This window comes from Aotus nancymaae, unplaced genomic scaffold (genome assembly GCF_030222135.1).
Source record: "Aotus nancymaae isolate 86718 unplaced genomic scaffold, 86718_ANA_hifiasm-v0.15.2.pri h1tg000058l, whole genome shotgun sequence".
In the NCBI taxonomy this organism is placed as follows: domain Eukaryota; kingdom Metazoa; phylum Chordata; class Mammalia; order Primates; family Aotidae; genus Aotus; species Aotus nancymaae.
Window position 1 is genome coordinate 37551781 of NW_026988472.1, and position 25952 is coordinate 37577732.

General features: G+C 37.1%; 1 long non-coding RNA gene across 2 annotated transcripts in view; it reads left to right on the forward strand.

The window, feature by feature from the left end:
* The first annotated feature begins 2050 nt into the window (after positions 1 to 2050).
* Positions 2051 to 25952, forward strand: part of LOC105734663 (uncharacterized) — a 407309-nt gene continuing 383407 nt past the window's right edge. For both annotated transcript variants that reach the window (XR_001111584.2, XR_010338193.1), the window contains exon 1: positions 2051 to 2151. This is a non-coding gene — a long non-coding RNA (uncharacterized LOC105734663). The remainder of the gene's footprint in view (positions 2152 to 25952) is intronic.

Consider the following 25952-nt stretch of genomic DNA (forward strand, 5'->3'; position numbering starts at 1 on the left):
TGAGGATGAAGAGAAAATATATTTAATAAATATCCAGGATAACTTGGTTATTGATTAGATACAGAAGATTAGGAAAAGAGCAATATCAAGAATGATTCCTGGGATTCTAGCTTGGGTAAATGGGTAAATTATTTATCCTCCATATAACATAAAAAATAAAAGGAGGAGACTTGGGAGGGGAAAGTGATCCGAGATAATTAGTTCTGTTTTGGACATTCTAAAGATGAAATACCTATAGGACAGTCAAAAAGGGATTTCTAGTAGGTAGCTTCTGTGCTCACGTATAGGAATGTGAAGCTGAGTATGGGCTAAAGATACAGGTTTAAGAATCACTACTAAAACAAGAATATGGATGAGACAGAGAAGTGGTCAGATGCTCCACTGAGGAAGTCCACAGAAGAGAAAGAGAAGATATGTAAATTATAAGAAGAATCAAGAGAATGCAGTGTCATGATACCCCAGTGAACAAAGAATTTCAAGTAGAAACAAGTGAAAAATTGTGTGAAGTGCAAAAATGATGCTGCTCCAATGAGAACTGAAAAAAGAATATGGTAGTTTTGTCAGTTTTTATATCCTTTATGGTGTTATTAAGGTCTGTGAAAGAACTGGATGTCAGAATAGGGAGGCTTGGTATATAGGACATTATTATTTTCATAAGTTGATTTTCTTTCTATCTTTCCCCATAGCCTACCTATGTGTATATTTTATTCAGATAGATCCACAATGAATAACTGCAATTCTTCTCCAATTTACCCACTACCACTTGCATTAATGTTTTCTGATAAAATCTCAGACACTACTAATGACACCTACTCTTATCTGATTGTACTTTACCACTTCTAGTAGTATGATGGCACTCTTTAAACTGGACTAGCTTTGAGATCCCCCCTCCGTCAGTTGTAGGGGAACAGCTTTGCCATGGCACCCTGGGATCTTACACATCTCCACATAAGCCATGTAGGCAAACATCAATTACACTGTGACACATGTTTTGGCTGAATTCTCTACAATCCTACCTGAAACATGGCAAGACAGTCAGTCCAGTGAATAACTATCCCAAGTCGGTTTTTCATCTGCCACCCTGATTCCAGTGAAGCATGGGGCTTTCCATCTTACCCTAACTTCAGATACAGTTTCAGACTAAAAATGGTTTAGCTGTAGTTTAGAATTGGCTCTTCAACAACAGAGTGACCCAACATCTGTGTCTTCTATCATCTGTCTCTTAGGATTTGGCATCATCCTATGGGACTAGGGACGTGGGGAGCTGACACCATGCTGATTTTGCACTGCTGTCTGTGTAAATAATAAACTTTCTTAATCTATTCAGAGTTGTCTCTTTACTGGCCAAATCTATGGAAGTGTGACAAGCCAACTTAGCAGCTGTCACCATGCTTCTGCTTAGGTACTGCTTGACCACTTGGCACAGATCTTATCTAGGAAACCCACAAATACTCCCAAAAGGAGTGAGATCTGCTGAACCTCTGCCTGGATAAACTAGGCCAGTCTAGCCTGCCCTAGTAAATCAGCAGCAGCAGCGGCAGCAGCAAGAGCAGCAGCAGCAGCGGCAGCAACAACTCGATTTCAAATTTGAAAAGACTAAATTTTTCCTAATTATTAGGGCTTCCTAAGATAACCCATAATTAATAAAAATCCTGTGTTGATATTTCAGGATAGGAAACAAAGAGTCTGATCTAAAACCTTTATTATGAGCTTTAATATTATTTACAAAACACAGAAGTTTAGGGAATGCTCCTCACATTCAAGATGATAGGTCCATTTTCATCTGAACATTTAGCAGTCTTACTTGGAAGTGACAAATGTAAACTGGCAAAATTCATGCTGGATAAGCTGAAAGGTCCTGTTTATAGGTTAACTGGTACATTTTGATAGATCGAAAATTTTAAGGTAAAAAGTGCCTAAGGTAAGAGAGCAATTGTTTAATATTTGGCTGATAATTGACAGACTACAGAGTATTAAAGATGGAGAATGGGAAAGATAGTTTCTTTTCTCCATAGGTTTTTGTCTTTTTTTCTCAAATAAGTCTTATTTACTTCTAGGAAGATTGGGTAATTTAGGATGCTCATACCAAGTTGGAAGAAAATCAGTTATTTCTACTGACCAGGAACTGTATCCAGAAAGAGAGAGAGGCATGTAAGTGTGTCATTGCTTTTGACATTTCCTTGATTTTGAAAGAAAACAGTTATTTTCGCAATGTAATGAAAATATTTTGGTTTAATTACTTGTAGAAACTATTTCAAATATTTTATAATACAATGCAAGCTGTTATTTATTGACTTTTCAAAGTTAGCATGTACTCTGTATAGGCCCTGTGCTAAGCGCTATCAATACGAAAATGAGTAAAACATGGTTTCTGTCCTCAAAACCTATAAACCAAAAAAGCATACAAATATGTATTTTTGATGTAATGTAGCAAGTGAAATGACAGAGACATACAAAAGTATTATGGATGTATGTCACAGTATGAAAACCTATGTACATACCAAATTAATAAAAAAGCATCTCTCTATATTAGAAGATGGCAATGGAGAGCAAGCAATCAGGCAAGAGAAAAAAATAAATTATCCAAATAAGAAAAGAAGGAGTCAAACTATCTCTCTTCACAAACAATATTAGTCTATATTTAGAAAACCCTACCGACTCCACCAAAGGTTACTAGAACTGATAAACTATTTTAGCAAGGTTTCAGGATACAAAATCAATGCACAAAAATTGGTAGTATTTCTATACACCAATAATGTCCAGGCTGAGAGTCAAATCAAGAGCATAATCCCATTTAGAATAGCCACAAAGAAGACTAAATGCCTAGGAATACAGCTAACCAACAAGATGAAAAATCTCTACAAAGAAACCATGCTGAAAGAAATCAGAGACAACACAAATAAATGGAAAACATTCCACATTCATGGATTAGAAGGATCAATATTGTTAAAATGGCCATATTACCCAAAGCAGTTTACAGATTCAATGCTATTCCTATCAAACTATGAACACCATTCTTCACAGAATTAGAAAAAGATATTCTAAAATTCGTATGGAATCAAAAAAGAGGCTGTATAGCCAAAGCAATCCTAAGCCAAAAGAATAAAGCCAGAGGCATCACACTACCCACCTTCCAACTATACTGTAATGCTACAGTAACCAAAACAGCATGATACTGGTACAGAAACAGATGCATAGACCAATGGAATAGAATAGAAAACTCAGAAATAAAGCCACACACTTACAACCATCTGATCTTTGACAACAAAAAGGCCAAAAACAGCAATGGAGAAAGGACTTTCTATTCAATAAATGGTTCTGGCTTAGCTATATGCAGAAGAATAAAACTGGACCCTTGCATTTCACCATATACAAAAATTAACTCAAGATGGATTAAAGATTTAAATGTAAGGCCTCAAACAGTAAAAATCCCAGAAGAAAACCTAGGAAATATTCTTCTCAACATTGGCTTTAGCAAAGAATTTTTGGCTCAGTCCCCAAAAGCAATAGCAACAAAAACAAAAATTGGCAAGTGAGACCTAAACAAACTAAAGGGCTTCTTCACAGCAAAAGAAATGATCCACAGAGTAAACAAATAGCCTACAAAATGGGAGAAAAATATTTGCCAATTATGCATCTCATAAGGAACTATCCAGAATCTATAAGGAACTTAAATAAGCAAAAAACAAGTAACCCCATTAAAAATGAACAGAAGATATGAACAGACACTTCCCAAAAGAAGACATATAAGCACCCAGCAAACTCATGAAAAAATGCTCATCATCATTAATGATCAGAAACTGCAAATCAAAACCACAATGAGATACCATCTTGCAACAGTAAGAATGGCTACTGTTAAAAAGTCAAAAGACAGCAGATGCTAGTGAGACTGCAGAGAAAGGGGAACACTTATAGGCCGTTGGTGAGAAAGTAAATTGCTTCAGCCACTGTGGAAAGCAGTTCAGAGATTTCTCAAAGACCTTAATACAAAACAATCATTCCACCCAGCAATCTCATTACTGGGTATATACCCAAAGGAAAATAGATCATTATACCAAAAAGACACATGCACTCATATGTTCATTGCTGCGCTGTTCACAATAGCAAAGACATGAAATCAACCGAGGTGCCAATCATTGGTGGAATGAATAAAGAAAAAAATATTGTACATAAAACACCATGAAATACTATGCAGCCACAAAAAAGATGTCCTTTCCAGCAACATGGTTGGAGCTAGAGTTAATGCAGTAACAGAAAACCAAATACCACATGTTCTCACTTATAAGTGGGAGCTAAACATTGAGCACACATAGACATAAACATGGGAACAGTAAATACTGCAAATCACTGCAGATGAGTGTGACACCTCCTCATCACTGTACTGGTGAGGAGGCATGGGTTGAAATACTATCTTTTGGGTACTATGCTCACTACCTGGGTGATATATACCCATGTAACAAACCTGCACATGTATCCACTGTATCTAAAATAAAAGTTGAAATGAAAAAAAGATGGCAACATAATTTGTATATTTTGTTTTGTCTCCATTCAGCAAACATTTATTAAATGGTTATTGTGTACCATGTATAATGCTTCATCTCATCCATATTAAATTGTTACCATGTACCAGGTACTAGGCTAAGCACCATGGGTAAACCAATGAATATAATGGACATGGTTCCTGACCCTATGGAGCTTACAAATCATACAATATACTAGTAATCAAAAAATACATGTATTAACTCAAATTATGAAAAGCACTGATACGAAATGTACAAGGTATAGTGATAGAAAACAGCTGGAGTGAAGGAAAGAGGAACCTCCCTAAGATGATCAGAAAATACTTCTCTGAGTAGGTGACTTTTCAGCACAGTCTTGAAATATAAGAAGAATATAGGCATGAAAAGAGCAGAAATAGCTCATTCAAGGGAGAAATAAGAGCATGTGTGAAATCTCTGAGGCATAAAGAATTTGAGATGATTGAGGAACAGAAAGGAAATCAGTGTGGCCGAATAGTGAATGGGCAAAGGACATTAAAAGAGGCTAGATAAGTAGACTGGAGTTAGAGAAAACAGGGTTGTAATCTATGTGATAACTATCTTAAAGTGCAGTGACAAGCCATGGAGAATTGTAAGCAGGTCAGAAACATGAGATGACTTATTTTTAAAATTATATAAGGAGATTCACTTCTAGAAAGATCCAGTAGACATACCTTTCCCTGTTTCCTCTATTAAGTACACCCAAAAACCCTGAACATTATATATATGTATAACATAAGAAGACTGAAAGGTGGAGAGAAGAAAGCAGAACAAGAAGTTAACTCAGAACCAAGGAATAACATTGTGGTGAGTTCTTCAGGTTTTTAATTTTTTTACCTCATATATTTCATACTTTGAGCTGAAGAAGCTAGAAACCTGGAAATGCCAAAGATGCAGACAAAAAGGGTCTAAGAAAAGCCTGCTCTATCAAAGTGACCAGGAAAGGGGCAGCCGAGAAAGATAGGAAATGTTCATAAAATAACCGCTCTACTCCAACCACAGAAAAAACTGTGGCCCTACTCCCACCCATGCCAGCAAAGGAAAAGTAGGGAGCCTAGACTTCCACCTTTGCCAGGCTGTATCAAGGCACCCAAACCCCCTTGCCATGGTGGACAGAGTCAGAGAAGAACAAGTAGGACCTGGGACTTTCATTTCTGCCAGGCAGTAATGAGCCCCCTACCCATCTGCAGTGTCAATAGAACCTGGACTTCTACCTCCATCCAGCAGCAATGGAGTGCCCCCTCTCCACTGGGATGGTGTCAGAGGAGTCCTTGTGGAGAGTTAAGACTTTGACCACTGCCACGCAGTAATTAGGCTACCTCCCACCCCATGACATCAGCATAAACCAAGTAGTGACCTTAAGTAATGAACTACTCTTATCCATCCTAGCCAGGAGGTATTTATGGAAGCCAGTAGGAAAGTTAGACCTCCAACCATAGTTCAGATGGCTCAGTAGTAATGAAAAGCCCCATCTTAGGTGTCATTGAAGGCTGAATGGGGAGCCTGGACATTTACCACACCTGGCTGAAAGAAGGCAGTGCCTTGCTTCCTCTGCTGAATCTGTGTCACAGAAAGCAAATTAAAATAAGGTTTATATAAGATCCAAAGGCTCATAACATAATACTCTCAACATCTAGGTTTCAACTGAAATTCACTTGTCAGACCAATAACTAGGAAAATTTCAAACTGAATGAAAGATGATCAATAGAGGCCAACATGATTACAGAAATATTAGAATTATCTGACAAAGATAAAAGTTAAATAGTGGTTACCAGTGGCTGGGGGAAGGCAAATGGGGAGTTGTTGCCTAATGGGTAAGTTTTGGAAAGGAATAGTGGAGATGCCACTACATTTTGCATGTAAAATGGTAATTTTGTTATGTATATTTTACCAAAATAAAAAAATACAAGAAAAGGCAAAAAAGAGGAAACCATAGAAAGAAATGGCACATTTTTTAAGTGTTGAAAAAAAAGTACTGTCAATCCAGGGTTCTATATTCAGCATATTCTCTTAAGAATGACAGATAAATCAAGATATCCTCAGATGAAGGAGAACTAAAAAATTTTGCCAGCAGATATGACATAAAAAATGGGTAAAGGAAGTTCTCTACATAGCAAAGAAATCGTAAAAGGAGGAATAATGAAACGTTAGGAAGAAAGAACATAGGAAGCAAAATGGATAAATATAGACTTTCTCTGCTTGAGTTTTCTAAGTTATGTTTTATGGTTTCAGCAAAAATTATAACATTAATGTGGTTTTCAATGTATGTAGATGGTATATATGACTATGGAGTATAAATAGGGAAATTAAAGTCATGTAAAGAAAGGTGAGCTTTCTAAACTTCACTTGAACTGGTAAAATAATGACACTAGTAGACTATGATAAGTTATGTTTATATAATGTAATACCTAGAGTAATCACTAAAGAACTGTAAAACAGATGCATTCAAAAACACTGTAGATAAAATGAAACTTTAAAAATATTCACATAACCCATAGAAAGGCAGGGAAAAGAAAACAAATGAAAAGCAGAGAACAGAGAAAAATAAAATGCTACACTTAAGCTCCAACACATCAATAATTATCTCAAATATAAATAGTCTAAGTATACAAATTAAGAGTGCAGAGGAGATTTAAAAACATGACCTAACTATATGTTTTTTATGGGAAACTCACCTCATATATAATGATATAGAAAGAAAGTAAAAGGATGGAAAAAGATATACTGTGCAAATGAAGTAGACTTCAAAGGGGAAGAAAACTAAAGGGGCAAAATAGAGGGCTGGTATACTCATTTTATGTGGTGGAGAGTTAAGGGATACTTTACATAGTTGGTGGAAAAAAGTCATCTAAATATATTCCTTAAAGTTACAATGGTAAGCAATAAAGGGGCTGAAAATTAAAAAAACAAATGACATTGGGGGGAAATGAACAAAGCAGTAGAGGTGTAAGCTAGCTAAATACTCTTATGCCATGATGAAAAGTCTTGGGATAATGCCCCAAATTAACAAATCTACTAATACAATCAGCTTAAATGAGGTAAAAAGGAAGTGCATAAGGATGAGGCAGGGGACCATGGTTTTTTCATTGTAAGTACTTATAAACCGTTTTCATATGTATAACTTAAGTAAATATTTTTAAAATATTTTATTTTTTATAGAGACAGGGTCTTGCTCTGTCACTCAGGCTACAGTGCAGTGGCATGATCATAGATCAGTGTAACCTTGAACTCCTGGGCTCAAACAATCCTCCCATCTCAGCCTCCTGAGTAGCAAGGACTACAAGCATGCACCATGCCCAGCTGATTTTTAAAAACTGTTTTGTAGAGAAAAGGTCTTGCTATTTTGACCAGGCCTGTCTCAAACTCCTGGCCTTAAGAAATTCTCCCACCTCAGCCTTGCAAAGCACTGAGAATACAAGCATGAGCCACTATGCTGGCCTAAAAATATTTTAAATAAAATAAGAAGTCTCTACTGTGACTTACTAGAGCATAAAGACTGAAGTCCATTGCATGGTGGTCATTTACAAGATGACCTCAATCTAGCTTTACCTCTCTATTTCCAACCATACTCTTAGCACAATTTATGTTTTAGCTACATCAAAAAACATAATCTTGTTTCTCTTGTTTATCTCTCCCTCAAGCACCATTTTCACTCATCAAGACTATTGAAATGTATCTTCCTCTATGGAATCTTTTCCAAATCAACCACTCGCTCACTTCCAAGGGTAGAATTCTTATCTGCTTTTGAGCATGTTTTATTTTCACTCCATTTTTATATGCAATGGGTATACAGTATACTTTTTGAGTGGAAGTAAAATAGAACATGAACTCTCTGAATTCAAAATAGAAAAAATTTCACATATTCATAGGTAAAAAGCACAAGAATTATACATGTAATATGAAAATATAGGGACATCCACATGTAAAATGGATATTTGTTAGTAGGAAAGTACAGTCTGTCCCCCTGGAAATTCTAATCGATCACATTTTATGACAAATTCTCCTTTCTCCCTGACTTCATGAAAATTCACCATATGTCTCCTAAGTCAGAAACCTTATTTTTAGAACAATATATTATTTCTAAGCTTATCTGAAGCAGTACAATTTTTCTCATTAGAGAAAATGTCCTATATCATTCAATTATAAATTAATTCAATTTTTATGAGATTTGAAATCTGATAAGAGAAATACAAATTGGTTGATAATGAAAATTTTACAGCATTTTCTTGCTTTCCAAGCAAATAATTTTGCAAAAATCCTATATGAAAGCGTAATTATCAAGCTCTTTTCCATTAGCATGTGGCTACTTTTAATTTTCAACAAAAACAATCTTATTTTTGTTTTATTTTATGGCAGATTATGGCCATTACAAGAAGGGGTGTGTTAATACTTGTTTGCCTTTGAATGTGTCTAGATTTTTAAATTGTTATCAATGATTGGTTGTTCTGATATGAGGACTCTTAGGGTACCAGATGTCTGGCAATTTGGAAATAAAGATTTATGGCTTTACATCTGCCTAGCTATTAATCTGAATGTGTAAATTCAAAAGGCAAAGTTAAGGATGATTTTAGTAGCAAAACTTCTTAATTTTCATTGAAGTGTATGTCCTCATCAAAATTATATACAAATATATAGTAATGCTGTTATGCAAGTTGTGTACCATTCATAGTATAAAATAACTAAATATCCTCAAGACTGGATACTCTTTAAGGTAATCTTTAAGGTTAACTTTGGTAGTCAAAACTCATTTGAAACCAAGTCTAACCAGTAAATTTGATGCTCCAACTAGCGAACACTGTTTTTGGTTAAAGAAAAAAAAGAATAACTATAAAATAGACATTTAAAAAATAATGCCACTTTTAATTAATGAAGGCAATGTTTTAAAAGTTCCCGAATATTTTGAATTATATGAATATTCCAAAAATGACAATTTTGAGTGCTTAACACCAGTGGATTGTATTTCCTTGGTTATGTTTCTCACAAGAATTTGTTTATCTGCATTTTAGGAACATTTCTGCATAAGCTCCTAGATTATTCTATTTTCAGTCTTATGTTTGGTTTGAAATACTACTCTACAAAAAATTAAAGTAGAGCACAAAATAATCAAGTATATTTGTTTGCAAAATGAGAAATCGAAATATTCATTCATTTGCTGTGCAGAAGCTCTTTAGTTTAATTAGATCCCATTTGTCTATTTTGGCTTTTGTTGCAGTTGCTTTTGGTGTTTTAGTCACAAAGTATTTGACCATCCCTATATCCTGAATGGTGTTGACTAGGTTTTAATCTAGGGTTTTTATGGTTTTAGGTCTTATGTTTAAGTTTTTAATCCATCTTAAATTAATTTTTGTATAAGGTGTAAGGAAGGGGTCCAATTTCAGTTTTCTGCACAAGGGCTAGGCAGTTTTCTCAGCACCATTTATTAAATAGGGAATCTTTCCCCCATTGCTTGTTTTTGTCTGATTTGTCAAAGATCAGATGGTTGTAAATGTGTGGTGTTATTTCTGAGACCTCTGTTCTGTTCCATTGGTCTATATATCTGTTTTGGTACCAGTACCATGCTGTTTTGGTTACTGTAGCCTTGTAGTATAGTTTGAAGTCAGGTAGTGTGATGCCTCCAGCTTTGTTCTTTTTGCTTAGGATTGTCCTGGATATATGAGCTCTTATTTGCTTCCATATGAATTTTAAAGTAGTTTTTTCTATCTCTGTGAAGAAACTCAATGGTAGCTTGATGGAAATAGCACTGAATCTATAAATTACTTTGGACAGTATGGTCATTTTCATGATATTGATTCTTCCTATCCATTAGGATGGAATGTTTTTCCATTTGTTTGTGTCTTCTCTTATTTCCTTGAGAAGTGGTTTGTAATTCTCCTTGAAGAGGTCCTTCACATCCCTTGTAAGTTGTGTTTATAGGTATTTTATTGTCTTGTAGCAATTGCGAATAGGAGTTCACTTGATTTGACTCTCTATTATTGTTGTATAGGAATGCTTCTGATTTTTGCACACTGATTTTGTATCCTGAGACTTTGCTGAAGTTTCTTATCAGCTTAAGGAGTTTTGGGGCTGAGACAATGGGGTTTTCGAAATATACGGTCAGGCCAACAAACTATCATCGGAGTGAACAGGAAACTTACATGGAAGAAAATTTTTGCAATCTGTCCATCCAAGAAAGATCTAATATCCAGAATCTACAAGGAACTTAAACAAATTTACAAGAAAAAAACAACCCCATGAAAAAGTGGGCAAAGGATATATCAGACACTTCTCAAAAGAAGACATTTATGCAACCGACAAACATATTTTTAAAAGCTCATCATCACTTGTCATTAGAGAAATGCAAATCAAACCACAATGACATATCATCTCATGCCAGTTAGAATGGCGATCATTAAAAAGTCTGGAAACAACAGATGCTGGTGAGGATGCAGAAAAATTGGAATGCTTTTACATTGTTGGTGGGAGTGTAAATTAGTTCAACCATTGTGGAAGACAGTGTGGTGATTCCTCAAGGATCTAGAACCAGAAATACCATTTGACCCAGCAATCCTATTACTGGATATATAACCAAAGGTTTATAAATTATTCTACTATAAAGATACATGCACATGTATGTTTATTGCAGCAGTATTTACAATAGCAAAGACTTGGAACCTACCCAAATGCCCATCAATGATAGACTGGATAAAGAAAATGTGTCACATATACACCATAGATTACTATGCAGCCATAAAAAAATAATGAGATCATGTCGTTAGCAGGGACATGGATGAAGCCAGAAGCTATCATTCTCAGCAAACTATACAAGAACAGAAAACCAAACACTGCATGTTCTCACTCATAAGTGAGAGTTGAGCAATGAGAACACATGGACACAGGGAGGGGAACATCACACCTCAGGGTCTGTTGGTGTGTGGAATGCAAAGGGAGGGATAACATTAGGACAAATACCTAATGCATGCAAGACTGAAAGCTAGATGACAGGGTGATGGGTGCAGCAAACCACCATGGGACATGTGTGGTTATGTAACAAATCTGCACGTTCTGCACATGTATCCCAGAACTTAAAGTATAATAATAATTTTAAAAATAAAAGAGCATGTTGATGTTAGCTGAAACAAAATATTGCAAGACACTTGCCTGAGCAGTTCTTCTCATATGAATATATCACATATATAATCGTTATAATGCTTGCCAATACTTCTGTTCAGGGTACCCCAGGTTTATTGGTATCTTCAGCACCTCCTAGTCATCAATTATATATTCTGTTAACATTAAATATTAAAACCTTTAGTACTAATTTCAGCTTTTCCCCCAAACTGGCAAATTTTAAAATCCATTTTTAAGTTTTAAAAATTGCTGGTCAATAGATCACTGTTCTTCCTTCTGCATAAAAAAAGCTCAGGCCATCATGTACTGTTTTCCTAAATGCCCATCATAACTCTAATAAGTAGATTAAAGGTCAAATACATATGTTAGCCTCCAAATAGATGCAGAAAATGAATTTGGCATAATTAAATATTTGATCTGTATTTTAAAAATGCTAATAAGGTATAATAAAAAATATTGCCTTCTCAAAATAATCATTTGGGTGACTTCTGTTTCTGACAAGATGGAGTAGCCTCATTCCTTCTATGTCCTCCCACTCACAACTAAGTAACCTAGATCTAACAATATAAACAAGCTTAGGAAGACTCTGAAACATTGAAAGAAGCAGGTTGACAACTAGGTAATTTGTTACTTGAGGAAATACACGGTGGTGAGTTTCCTGGATTTTCTTATTACTTCCTATATATCCTGGACAGAGTAAGGCAAAATCCTCCTATCCAGAACTGCCAACAGGCAAAGACAAATAAGTTCCAAGAAAAGCCAGTCTCCCCCTCCCACCAAGCCAACAGATCCCGAAAAGTGTGGCCTAACATCAGAAACTTTTTTTGGCAATACCTAAACTATACAAGACAAACACCAATGGAGAAGCAACACCTCACTCCCCCATAGTTTCAGTGATATTCCATTTGGTGTAAGTGACTGGCACTCTAATTTCTGCACTGGATAGTGTCTATAAGCTCAATGGGGATCTGATCTTCCATCCCTTGCCCAGTAGTGGCAGGCAGCGGTTATCCGATTCCCCTGTAGAAGTAGTATTGATTGGGCCAAGCAGGTTGCTTATCTTCCACCCTCTGCATGGTAGAAGCATGTAGTGCTCTGATTCCTTGACTAGAATACTATTGGTTGTGCCGGGATGGGAGAGAGGAACTTTCATTCCCCACCTGGAGGGAGCACGTAATGTTCAGACTTCCCCACCAGAGTCATTTCAGTGGTATTCAGTGGTGAGCTAAACATTGAGTTGTATCTAACAGCTATAAGACTTAATAAGGTGGTTGGGGGTGGTGCTTGCCACCAATAGGCTTCACTACTCACCACCTTCTCCATGTCACAGGGCACAGTGAGGAGCTGTACTTTCACTCCCACCTGAGATTAATAAGACTGAATAAGGCAGTGCTAGTCAGGACTAGTAAGCACTCACTGCCTACCCCTGGTGTCGACAAGTCCAGTGCAGAGCTGAACCTCTAAACTTGCCCAACAGTAATGAGACTGAATAATGTGGTATTAAGGAAGGCTAGACAGCTCTTCTCTTCTTTCACTGAAGATGTCAAAGTGGTCCAGTAGGAAGCTGAGTTGCTACACCCATCTGTCTGTGTCCCACTTTCACTAGGAAGTTATCTGTGGGGGCTGAGGAGGAGCTTTTATTCCCACATCTTCCATGAGGCAGTGTAAGTAAGTGGCCCACTTTTGCCTGAGTGGTATTGGCAGGACATTCACCCCAGCTGTCATGGCAGCTACACCTAAACAGATGGACTGTCTGTTAAAATAAAGAAGATTAAATAGGATGCATAGTTTCATAATATAATATCCAGAATGTCCAGGATACAATAAAAAACATCCATTATAACACAAACCAGGAAAATCAAACATGATCCAGAAAAAACAATTAATGGATGTAACACCAAGAGAGATTAAGTATTGGAATTATCTGACAAAGTTTTTTAAAGCAACTATCATAAAAATGTTTCAATAAGAAATTACAAATTATTTTAAATAATGAAAAGTTGGAAAGAAATTAATTTTCTATTTTTTACCAAAGAAATAAAAGCTATGAGAGAAATAAATGGAAATCATAGATATAAAATTAGAATAATCAAAATGAAAAACTTGCTCAATGACTCAGTAGTACAGAAGATAAAAAACAAAATAAATGAACTAGACTATAGATCAATAGAATTTATGCAGTCTATACAACAAAGAAAAAACAGATTGAAAAATAATGAACAGAGTCCCAGGGACTGATGGGACAATAGCAAAACATACCATTTCTATCATCAGAGTTCCAGAAAAAGAGGAGAGAGATAATGGCGGTGAAATATTATTTAAGTAATAACAAAAAATAATAGTGGCCAAATTTGTTTTGGCAATTTATTATTATTTATTGAGCAGTCCAGCTCAAGGTGAAAAATTCTACATGTGATTTTTCAGGCCTGATTATAAGCAAGCCTGATTGGGGTGAAGCTGCCTTCCCATACCACACTTGCACTGTCAATGCATTTCAATTTTCTGGAGAGTCAAGGACTCAGCTCTTCTTTGCCCCACCCCAATAAGTCATGCTCATACACATATTTACAATCCTAGCCTTGGTACCTTCATATATTGGCTTCCCTCTTTTTTTTTTTTTTTTTCAAATTTTAAGTTCAGGGGTACATGTGCAGGATGTGCAGGTTTGTTATAGGTAAAGGTGTGCCATGGTGGTTTGCTGTACAGACCATCCCATCATCTAGGTATTAAGCCCAACATCCCTTAACTATTCTTCCTGATGCTTCCCCTCCCCACACATCCCCTCTGACATGTTGCAGTGTATGTTATTCCCCATCATGTGTCCATGTGTTCTCATCATTCAATTCCCATTTATAAGTGAGAACATGTGGTGTTTGGTTTTCAATTCCTACATTAATTTGCTGGGGATAATAACTTCCAACTCCATCCATGTCCCTGAAAAAAAAGACATGATCTTGTTCCTTTTTATGGCTGCATGGTATTCCATGGTGTATATGTACCACATTTTCTTCATCCAGTCTATCATTGATAGGTATTTAGGTTGATTTCACATCTTTGCTATTGTGAATATTGCTGCAATGAACATAGGCATGCATGTGTCTTTTTTTTTTTTTTTTGAGACAGGGTCTCCCTCTATCACCCAGGGTGGAGTACAGTGGCATGATCTCGGCTCACTGCAACCTCTCAGGTTCAAGCAATTCTACTGCCTCAGCCTCCTGAGTAGCTAGGATTACAGGTGCATGCCACCATGCCCAGCTAATTTTTATATTTTTAGTATAGATGAGGTTTCACCATATTGCTCAGGAACTTCCAACTTCAGGTGATCTGCCTGCCTTGGCCTCCCAAAGTGCTGGGATTACAGGCATAAGCCACTGTACCTGGCCTCATGTATCTTGAGAACAAAGAAAGACTTTACAGGAAAACAAAACCACAAACTCGTATTCCTTATAAATAAAGATGCAAAAATCCTCTACTAAAATGTTAGCAAATTGAATCCAGCAGTACATAAGAAGGATCATATATCATGACCAAGTGGGATTTATTGCAGGAATGTAAGACTGGTTCAACATTCAAAAATCAACCAATGTAATTAATAATATCAACTATATTAGGAGATCAAAGAAGACATATCATCTCAATAGAACCAGAAAACACATTTGACAAAATCTCACATCTATTAATTTTTTTGAAAAAAATCTCAGCATGCTAGGAATAGAAGGCAACTCCCGTTACCTGAGTTACCCACAGCTAACATCATACTGAATGATGAAAGACTAATGCTTCTCTGTACAATGAGGAACAAGACAAGGATATTTGCTCCCCCTGCTCTTGTTCAAAAGCTTACTGGAAGTCTTATCCTTGTGCATTAAGTCCAAAAGAAGAAAAAAAAGATATCCATATTGGAAATGAAGCAAAACTATTTCTATGCTCAAATGACATGGTTGTCTATACAGAAATCATCAAGAAGTCTACAAAGAAACACCTAGACATTATAAATGAGTTTAGCAAGTTTGTAGGTTACAAAGTCAATAAATCTAAAATGCCAATTTTATTTCTGTATATTAGCAATCAATAATTGGACTACAATATTGAAAGAACAGTACCAAAATACTGAAATGTATAGATTTAAATATAACAGAATGTGTGCAGAATCTATATGCTAAAAACTATAAAACACTGAAGAAAGAAATAAGGACATTGATATTATTTGGCTATGTCCCCACCCAAATCTCATTTTGAATTGTAGCTCCCATAATTCAACGTGTTGTGGGAAGAACCTCATGGGAGACAATTGAATCTTGGGGGTTGTTTCCCCCATACTGTTCTCGTGGTAGTGAATATGTCTCACAGGATCTAATGGTTTTACAAGAGTTTTCCCTTTTCACTTGGCTCTCATTTTCTCTTTTGTCTGCTGCCATGTAAGACATGCCTTTTGCCTTCTACCATTGAGGCCTCCCCAGCCACATGGAACTGTGAGTCAATTAAACCTTTTTCCTTTCTAAGTTATCCAGTCTCATGTATGCCTTATTTAGCAGTGTGAGAACAGACTAATATAGTTAATTGTTACCAGATAGTGGGCATTGCTGTAAAGATACCCAAAAATGTGGAAGCAACTTTGGCACTGGGTAACAGGCAGAGGTTAGAACAGCTTGGAGGACTCAGAAGAAGATAGGAAAATGTGGGAAAGTTTGGAACTTCCTAGAGACTTGGAGGCTCAGAAGACAGGAAGATGTGGGAAAGTTTGGCACTTCCTAGAGACTTGTTGAATGGCTTTGACCAAAATGCTGATAATGATATAGACAATGAAATCTAGGCTGAGGTGGTTTTAGATGGAGACGAAGAACTTGTTGGGAACTGGAGTAAAGATCACTCTTGCTGTTTTAGCAAAGAGATTAATGGCATTTTGCCCCTGCCCTAGAGATTTATGGAACTTTGAACTTGAGGGACATGATTTAGGATATCTGGTAGAAGAAATTTCTAAGCAGCAAAGCATTCAAAAGGTGACTTGGGTGCTGTAAAAAACATTCAGTGTTAAAAGGGAAACACAGCATCAAAGTTTGGAAAAATTGCAGCCCAACGATGGCACAGAAAAGAAAAACTCATTTTATGAGGAGAAATTCAAGCTGGTTGAATAAATTTTCTTAAGTAATGAGGAGCCAAATGTTAATTACCAAGACAATGGAGAAAATGTCTCCAGGGCATGTCAGAGGTCTTCACGGCATGCCCTCCCATCACAGGCCCAGAGGCCTAGAAGAAAAAAGTGGTTTTGTGGGCTGGGCCTAGGGCCTTTCTGCTTTGTGCAGTCTCAGGACTTGGCACTCCAATTTCTGCACAGAAATTGAATGGCACTCTAATATCTGCACTACATAGTGTAAGTAAGCTGAATGGGAATCTTATCTTCCATCTCCTGCCCAGTAGTAGCAGGCAGCAGTTACCTGATTCCCCTGTAGAAGTAGTATTGATTGGACCAAGCAGGCTGCTGATCTTCCACCTGCTGCATCCCAGCCCTGGCTAAAAAGGGCCAATGTAGACCTCAGGCTGTTGTTTCAGAGGGTGCAAGCACCAAGCTTTGGAGGTTTACAGATGGTGTTGGGCCTGCAGGTGCACAGAAGTAAAAAATAGAGATTTGGGACCTTCTGCCTAGATTTTAGAGGATGTATGGAAATGCCTGTATGTCCAGGCAGAGGTGTGCTATTCATGGAAAACATCTGCTATGGCAGGGAAGAAGAGAAATGTGGGGTACAAGCTCCTACACAAAGTCCCCACTGGGGTACTGCCTAGTGGAGCTGTGAGAAGAGGGCCACCATCCTCCTGACCCCAGAATGGTAGATCCAGCGCACCTAGAAAAGCCACAGATACTCAATGCTAGCCCATGAAAGCAACCAGAAGGGAGGCTGTACCCTGCAAAGCCACAGGGGTGGAGCTGCCCAAGACCATGGGAGCCCACCTCTTGCATCAGTGTGACCTGGATATGAGACAAGGACTCAAAGGAGATCATTTTGAAGCTTTAAGATTTGACTGCCCCATTGAATTCAGGACTTGCATGGATCCTGTAGCCCTTTGGTTTTGGCCAATTTATCCCATTTTGAATGAATGTACCCCATTGTATCTAGGAAGTAACTAACTTGCTTTTGATTTTACAGGCTTATAGGCAGAAAGGACTTGCCTTGTCTCAGATGAGACTTTGGACTCTAGACTTTTGGGTTAATGCTGAAATGAGTTCAGACTTCGGGGGACTGTTGGGAAGGCATGATTGGTTTTGAAATGTGAGGACATGAGATTTGGGACGGGCTAGGGGCAGAATGATATGGTTTGGCTGTGTCTGTGCCCAAATCTCATCTTCAATTGTAGCTCCCATAGTTCCCACATGTTGTGGGAGGGACCTGATGGGAGATAATTGAATCATGGAGGCAGTTCCCCCATACTGCTCTTATGGTAGTTAATAAGTCTCACCAGATCTAATGCCTTTATATGGGGTTTCCCTTTTCACTTGGCTCTCATTTTCTCTCATCTGCTGCCATGTATAACATGCATTTGCCTTCTGCTATGATTGTGAGGTCTCCCTAGCCGCGTGGAACTATGAGTCAGTAAAACCTCTTTCCTTTATAAATTACCCAGTCTCTGGTATGTCTTGTTTAGCAGAGTGAGAACAGACTAATACAGACATATACATAAATGGATACCTACACCATTTTCATGGATTGGAAGGCTCAATAGTGTTAAGATGTCAGTTTCTACCTGATGGAGCTACAGTGAAATCCCAACCAAAATTCAAGCAGGATTTTTATAGACATCAGCAAGTTGATTCTAAAATTTATATTGAAAGGCAAAGTAATAAGAATAGCCAAAATAGTCTTGAAATAAAAAAGAACAACTTTGGAGGACTCACTGTTATCTGATTTCAAAACTTATTATACAGCTCCAAGATAGTGTGGTATTGGTAAAAGGATAGACACGTAAATCAATGGAACAGAATAGAGTCCAGAAACAGACTGTCACACGTACAACCAATTGATTTTTGACAAAGATGCAAAAGCAGGATGGATAGTTCTTTCAACAAATAATATTGGAACAATTGTACAACCATGTGCAAATAATAAACCTTGACCTAAACTTCACACCTTATGCCAAAATGAACTCAAATTTGATCATAAACCTATACAATTTGTAGAAGACAGCATAAGAAAAAAATTTTGTGACTTGGATTCGGCAAAGAGTACTTAGATATGATACCAAAAGTACAATTCATAAAAGAACAAATTGAGTTACCATCATCTCTCTTCTCACACAAACTTCTAAAAAGTCTATACTCACTTATACTCACTTCTTCATCTATCATTTACCAATGAAGTTAATGCAGTCTACTGTCTGCTTTTATTCCCTACTGAAAATTTTCTCATTATGTTCTATAAGCCTTCTTAATTATCAAATATTACTGGGCATTTTCAGTTCTTTTCTAATTGGGCCTATTTGCTACATTCGACATGTTGATAATTCCCTTCTTGAAGTTGCTTTTTTGTTGTCTTCCATGACACCATCCTTAACACTTTCTCCGTTCTCCCCAGCTCTGCTCTTGTGGTTTTCACTACCAAAACATCATTGAGGGATTCTAAGATATCTAACTCTCTGATATACAATTCCAATCAGATGACTGCTTCAGCATTATCTCAAATTTGGCATGTCTATTTAAATTCTTCTTACCTGTTTACTGAATCTCCCTGTTTTTGCATTCTGTATCTCTTTGCTGTCAGTGCCATTCACTTCGTTGTCCCAGTAGAAACCTTGGAATTTTTTGCCTCACAGCTCACAACCCATCAATCACCAAACCCTGCTAAATATTTTGAGATCTCATCCCCACTTTTTTAAGTTGAAGCTATCACACACTTTCACCTAGATTATTGTAATACTGCTTTCCCTGTCTTTAGTATTATACTCCTGCAATCTATCATCGTCACAATTCAAATGCTCTATCTGAAAATACAAACCTGACCCTGTCAGTGCTTTGCTAGAACTCTTTGAAGACACCCTTTACTTCCAAATTCCAAAATCTGCCAAATATGGCCTCTATTATCTAGCTACTGCATGCCTTTTCTGCCATCTTCTGCTACTCTTTTCTTTGTTATGCTTCAGTGACACAAAAATGTTTGTACTTCTTCCTACACACCATGTTCTTTCTGCTCTTTTTGTCTTCGCTCAAACTGTCCTTTTTGCCTAACCACCTCTTATTTTTTCTTTAAGACTTGACTTAGGAAACTTTCCCTGAGCTCTCTGTGCTTAAATAGGGGCCCTCTCTTTGCTGTCTCATAATATCCTGCAGTATATAACTCTATATTGAATTACAAGAATCTGTTTGATCAAATAAATTGTGTAGTCTTTTAAGACTTGGACTTTTCTCTTATTCATCTTTGTATCCACAACATTTAGCACACAACTCATTATTCAATAAATGTCAAATGAATTGAATGAGTGGTTCTTGACTTTACTTCTGAGAAGCTGATCTTATAAGAGTAACTGACCCCTTAACAATTTTCATTATTCTATAATAGGTCTTATATCTTGGACATTAAGGGATATAAAGCATAAAATAGTGGTTTTGAAATTAAGGTTGTGAACACTACTATTCTAAATGTCAATAAGAGTAAGAACTCAATTAAGAAAGTATTTTTACCTTGTTTATTTTTCTAAGAACTTGGGCTAGCAGCCTGGTCAAGCACCTGGTATTGTTCAGTAAATAGTCTGTTCTGAAGCTTAGGTGATCCGCTGTACAAACCAATATTTATTGAGTACATTATCTAGAAACTAGGAATAGAAAGATAAACAAGATTAATTCTCAAACGAGCTCATGCTTTCCTAGGAACTAAAGAGAAGTGAACAAATTTTGAAGATTTCCTTATTTTGGCTATGGGGTAGGAGGCGATGTTGATAGAGAGTTTTTCCTTATTGTATGCCTATTTAGCATTAATCTGTCTCTAGCTATAGAACCACTACAATAAATCAATGCTTTGGTCAGGAGGAAAACAGCCAGGGATTGTGGATATATCAGAAAAATATTTAAACTGCTTCTGGAAAAACAAACAAAAATTCCCTGCAAACCAAAACCAAAAACAACTCCCCACCCCAACAACCTTAGAACTCATGTCTTGTAGACAGTGAGTCAGTTATATTACCTTTTTGGATGAAGGAAACTTTCTGATTAATCAGAGATTATAGTGACAAAGAAATGCTGGTTTTTCTAATGAAAGCCCCAAATTAAACTACAAATATTAGAGTCTCTGGTTTGGACTTTTTTGGGGAATACGAGTTATTTCCCAGGGTTGAAACAGTCATCATAAACTCTATGTGGAAGAAATACAGAAGATGAATAATTATTTGACTCTCTTTTTCTAAAAGACATTTATTCAGCTCTGTCACCAGGCATCACATTTCTCTTTCAATTAGGTCAAGTCTCTGCAGAACAACCAAAACACACATTCATTCATTTGCCAATAAACTTGCAGAACAGTTGCGTAATCTTTTCATTTTCTAGTCCTCTGTTTTAATTTTGAAGAAAATAAGGTTATTATATACCAGACAATTGTTTTCCATTAAAATGTATTTCTTTAAAAGTATAATTTATGCTAAGTCAAACAGTCTGTCTCTATCAAACAGGCAGTTTGATTTATAATATATATATTTATTAGAACAACCAATTGGATGTTTTATTTAATTAGTACTAAATAGAACTACTGGAACTCTGAAAATTTACCTTTATTTTTATATCAACTGTGCATAAGGGAATTTTTATTAAATTTCTTTTTAAATGGTATTTTTAAGATAAGGAAGAAAGTTTCATTCTGGTAACCATACAGATCCCTTAGTTACAATGTGTAAAGGTTAGCATTTAAATCCCTTATTGTTGCCCAAGTTCAAGTAGCTGTGCCAGTATATTAGAGAGTGACATCTTCCCTCCCATATACCCTCCAAAGCAACTGTGGCTCCTCACTACTTGCTCACCATCTTTCTACCATCATTGATAGTTCTTGAAGTCCTGGCAGGACTACCACATGAAATTCTGAATTTCTGAAAGTTGATATGGAATATGTATGGCAAATTTTTTATTGTTAATGAGAAATTAACAGAATAGATACATATCTTGTGGGAGGGGTGGTGGAAGTATAATGCAAAGCTATAGTCAGTGACTGAGGTCTGATGAGGGGAGGAAAGAATGATGTGTCAGTCGGGGGTTCACTGAGTTAAACAGAAACTATGCTACATATTTAAACTGCAGATTTAATATAGAAAAATGTTAACATAAGTGTTGGAAAGCTGAAAGAGCACAATGGGATGTAGAAATAAACATTCAGATAATAGTAATACTTTTTAATTAAAATAATAGAGAAAAGAAGAACAAAGGATAAACTAGTTAATATATTCTTAACAATCAAGGAAGTAATATGCATAGCTGCTACATTCTTGTTCCTATAACTGGTCAAAAGGCCATAGTTGATCTTTCTAATGTCTTCCTTCTACTATCCTTTCCATGTTTGCTTTACTGTCAGTCAGACAGAAAATCAGTTCCTTGAGTCTTTATATGGTGAGGTGATTCCAAACTTAATTCCTGAAGGATCTGAGTTCTTAGTAGTCATTTCTTATTTGCATTGCTCTCGTTTTTAAATTAATTTTTACTACTGGGTATGCAAATATGAAATGGTGCCCCAGAGACTCCCTTGAGATTTCTATATAGCCTCTCATTTTGTAGAAGCAACCAAAATTTCCCTTGGTAATAGGGATCTATCACCTTCACCCTTATCAGCCTTTTGGCTCAGTGGTATGAGGATCCTTAAATGAACAGGTGATTACCTCAGCTTCCAATTAAATAGAATCATCATCTTCTCAAGTGGAAGCATTTCTTCCTTGGGATCTTAGACTTCTAAGCCAGCAGAACCCAAAGTTATGTTATTAGATGTAAGAGAAATAGGATCTACTCTAATTGCCATTTGTTGTGATTCCTGGATCCATGTATTTTGGCTATAGAAGAAAATGCCATGTATTTGTGACTGGTTCAAAGCATATTTCACTTCTTGTAGAATAGGGTACTAATTTCACCAAGTGTTTTTGTCCAACTACCACTGTAACTTCCAACTGGTGCTGTAGTCTTCAGTAGGTCATTGCATTCAGGTAAAGCATATTAGTTTTCTATTGTTTTCAAACAAATAATCACAACTTAGAGACTTAAAACAGTACCCATTTGTTAGCTCACAGTTCTGTAGATCAGAAAGCTGGCAGAGAGTGACTGAGTTCTCTGTTCATGATATCACAGACTGAAATCTAGGTGTTGGCTGCACTGAGTTCTCATCTGGAGGCTCTGGGGAAATTTCTACTTCCAAGCCCTTTCTTGTTGTTAGAAGACTTCAATCTTTGCAGCCATAAAATTGAGGTCTCTATTTCCTTGCTGGCTATGAGCTTGAGGCTATTCTGAGTCCATAGGGACTGCATGAATTCCTCACTATGTGGTTCCCCGTATCTTCAAGTCAGCAACTGCGTGTTGAATCCTCATGCACTGATTCTCTGACTTCCTCTACTGCTACCAGTGGTAGAAAACTTCTGCTTTTAAAGTGGGTAATTAGTTCAGGCCCACCTTGATTATATCTTTTTCTTAAAGTCAGCCATGCCATATAACATAAATAATTATAGGAGTGAAATCCATCATAGTCAAAGTCCTGGAGATTTTACAGGGTGTGTACACCAGGAAGTAGGGATCTTGGAAGATTTCCTAGAATTCTGCCTACCACAGAAGACAAATCCATATCTAGAGTTTCTATTCCAGTTAGAAATATTGCTGCTTTTTTCCTGATAGAAATGGTTTCATATAATCACCTGCTTGCTGATTCAACTGAGGAATGATGCCATCTTGGGAGCTCAGCATTGGTTTCTGCTGTTGGCAAGTTAGGCCCTCAGTAACCAGTGGTAGCCAGATCAGCATTGGTGAGAAAAAAGTCCACGTTGTTGCACCCATCCATAACCTCCATTTCTGCCATCATGGACATTATGTGCATAAGCTCATTGAACAAGTGTCTGGGTGTCTGGTGAAAAGGCACACCAAAATCCACAGGACAGACTCTTGACCTTGACCATCTACTATTGGGAAACTTCATCTACATAATTATCTTCCAGATCTCCTTATCATCAATAGATCAATCATGTTTTTTCCAGACCCGTGATCATTTAAGTCAAAATATTAGCCACTGTCCAAAAATCAGTTTAGATCAATACTTCTGGTCACTTCTCTACCCAGGCAGAGTAGAAAAGCTAAAGTACTGATTAAAGTTCTGGCCATTGAAAGGATTTCCCTTCACCTCTGTCTTTCAGGAGACACTCCCATAACTGGGACATAATGCTGCAGCAGTCTGTTTCTGGTTTGACAGAATAAAATGGAGAATCATCTATAAACCAACCCCTAATTCATTTTCCTCAGCCAACTGGTAAGAGAGAATTTTCTATGAGGCCATAGTGTGTGTGTTAAGGGAGAGTTGGTGATGCAGTGGAGTCTGAGCCAACTGCTCATGCAGCTTATCTGTACCTTCAGGACCTGCTGGAACTCATATACCATTTTCACCTGATGATGGATTGCTACCTTGCATATCCACACATATAACCTGATGGATCAGATAGCATCCGGTTCATAGTGGGCAGCTTAGGTCATATGGCTACTTTTTGGCCCATGGTTGGGTATTTGGTCTCTTTCAGAGCTGAGTAGCAAAGTAGGATTTGTTTCTTGAAAGGAGATTGGTTATCATGGGGCACTTGGTTTTGCTCAAGGCTCTAGTTATCTTTTTGGTCTATGCAGCATTCCTATTTACTACAGACACTTATAGTATCATTGGATCTTCTGGGTCATAAGACTCAAGTAGCAGAGAAGCTTGGGCAGCAGTATGGTTGCCTCAGGGACTTCTCTTGCTTGAGGCCCTATTCAGAATAACAGCCTTACAGGTTACACGATAAATTGGTAGGAGCAGCACACTCAAATGTGACATATATATATATATATATATATATGGTATCAAATCCGAAGCATTGTACCTTTTTCTTTGTTATATGAGGTACTAGGTACAACAACTTGTGATTCATTTTGAATGAGATAAATTGTCATGCCTCAGACCACTGGACCCCTAAAAACTAAGAGAACAAGCCCATATAGGATTGGTGATTGAGCTTCTAAGGAGGGCACTCCAGTTTAACACTCAAACCTTTGTATAGGAGCACCTGGCAACTGTTGTCCAGACTTTTGAGTAGGATAAACTATGGATGGGGTTTGGACCTTTGGTGGCAGGTGCCCTGTATTAGTCAGGGTTCTCTAGCAGGACAGGACTAATAGCATAAATGTATATATGAAAGGGAGTTTATTAAGGAGTATTGACTCACAGCCACAATAGGCTCTCTGCAAGCTGAGGATCAAGGAAGCCAGTATGAGTCCCAAAAGCTCCAAAATAAGGAAGCCGACAGTGCAGCCTTCAGTCTGTGGTCAAAGGTTCAAGAGTTCAAAAGCCGAATAGTGTGGAGTCCAATATTCTAGGGCAGGAAGCACCCAGCACAGGAGAAAGATGAAGGCTGGAAGACTCAGCCAGTCTAGTCCTTCCACATTCCTCTGTCTGCTTTTATCTTACCCATGCTGGCAGCTGATTAGATGGTGCCCACCCAGATTGAGGGTGGGTTTGTCTCTTCCAGCCCACTTACTCAAATGTTAATCTTCTTTGGCAACACCCTCACAGACACACCCAGGAACAATACTTTGCATACTTCAATCCAATCAAGTTGACATTCAGGAGTAACTATCACAAATCCCATAGCCAGTGGTCAGCTGGAATGGGAATCTGGGAAATGTAGATTGCAGAATCCATTCCCCACCTTCACAAAACAGTGTATAAAGGAATAAATCTGGGACTGAATGACAATAATTAAATAACCATCATTAATGTAAATGTCTTATGTTAATAAGGGAGAAGCATAGACTCTTCTCTGTATTTTTCAGAGAGGATTCATAATGCAGCATAGTGTACCTCTAGCATTACTCAAGCATTGTGCCCCATCTACTGTTACTTTATTTTGAAAGTTCTGCTCTTATTCTTTCTCCTTAGCTCAGCTTAATTTCCCCTTAGTTATTCACCTCTAACTACCTGCCTAGGTTTTCAACCTAGTGAACAAATTTCAACTTTCCTTTATAAATGGACACCTTCTTCCTATGAAGTGAAGTTTATACCTACCAAAATAATGTGACTAATCATAATACCTTAAACATACAAATGAGTGATATTTCCAAGCAACTGAAGA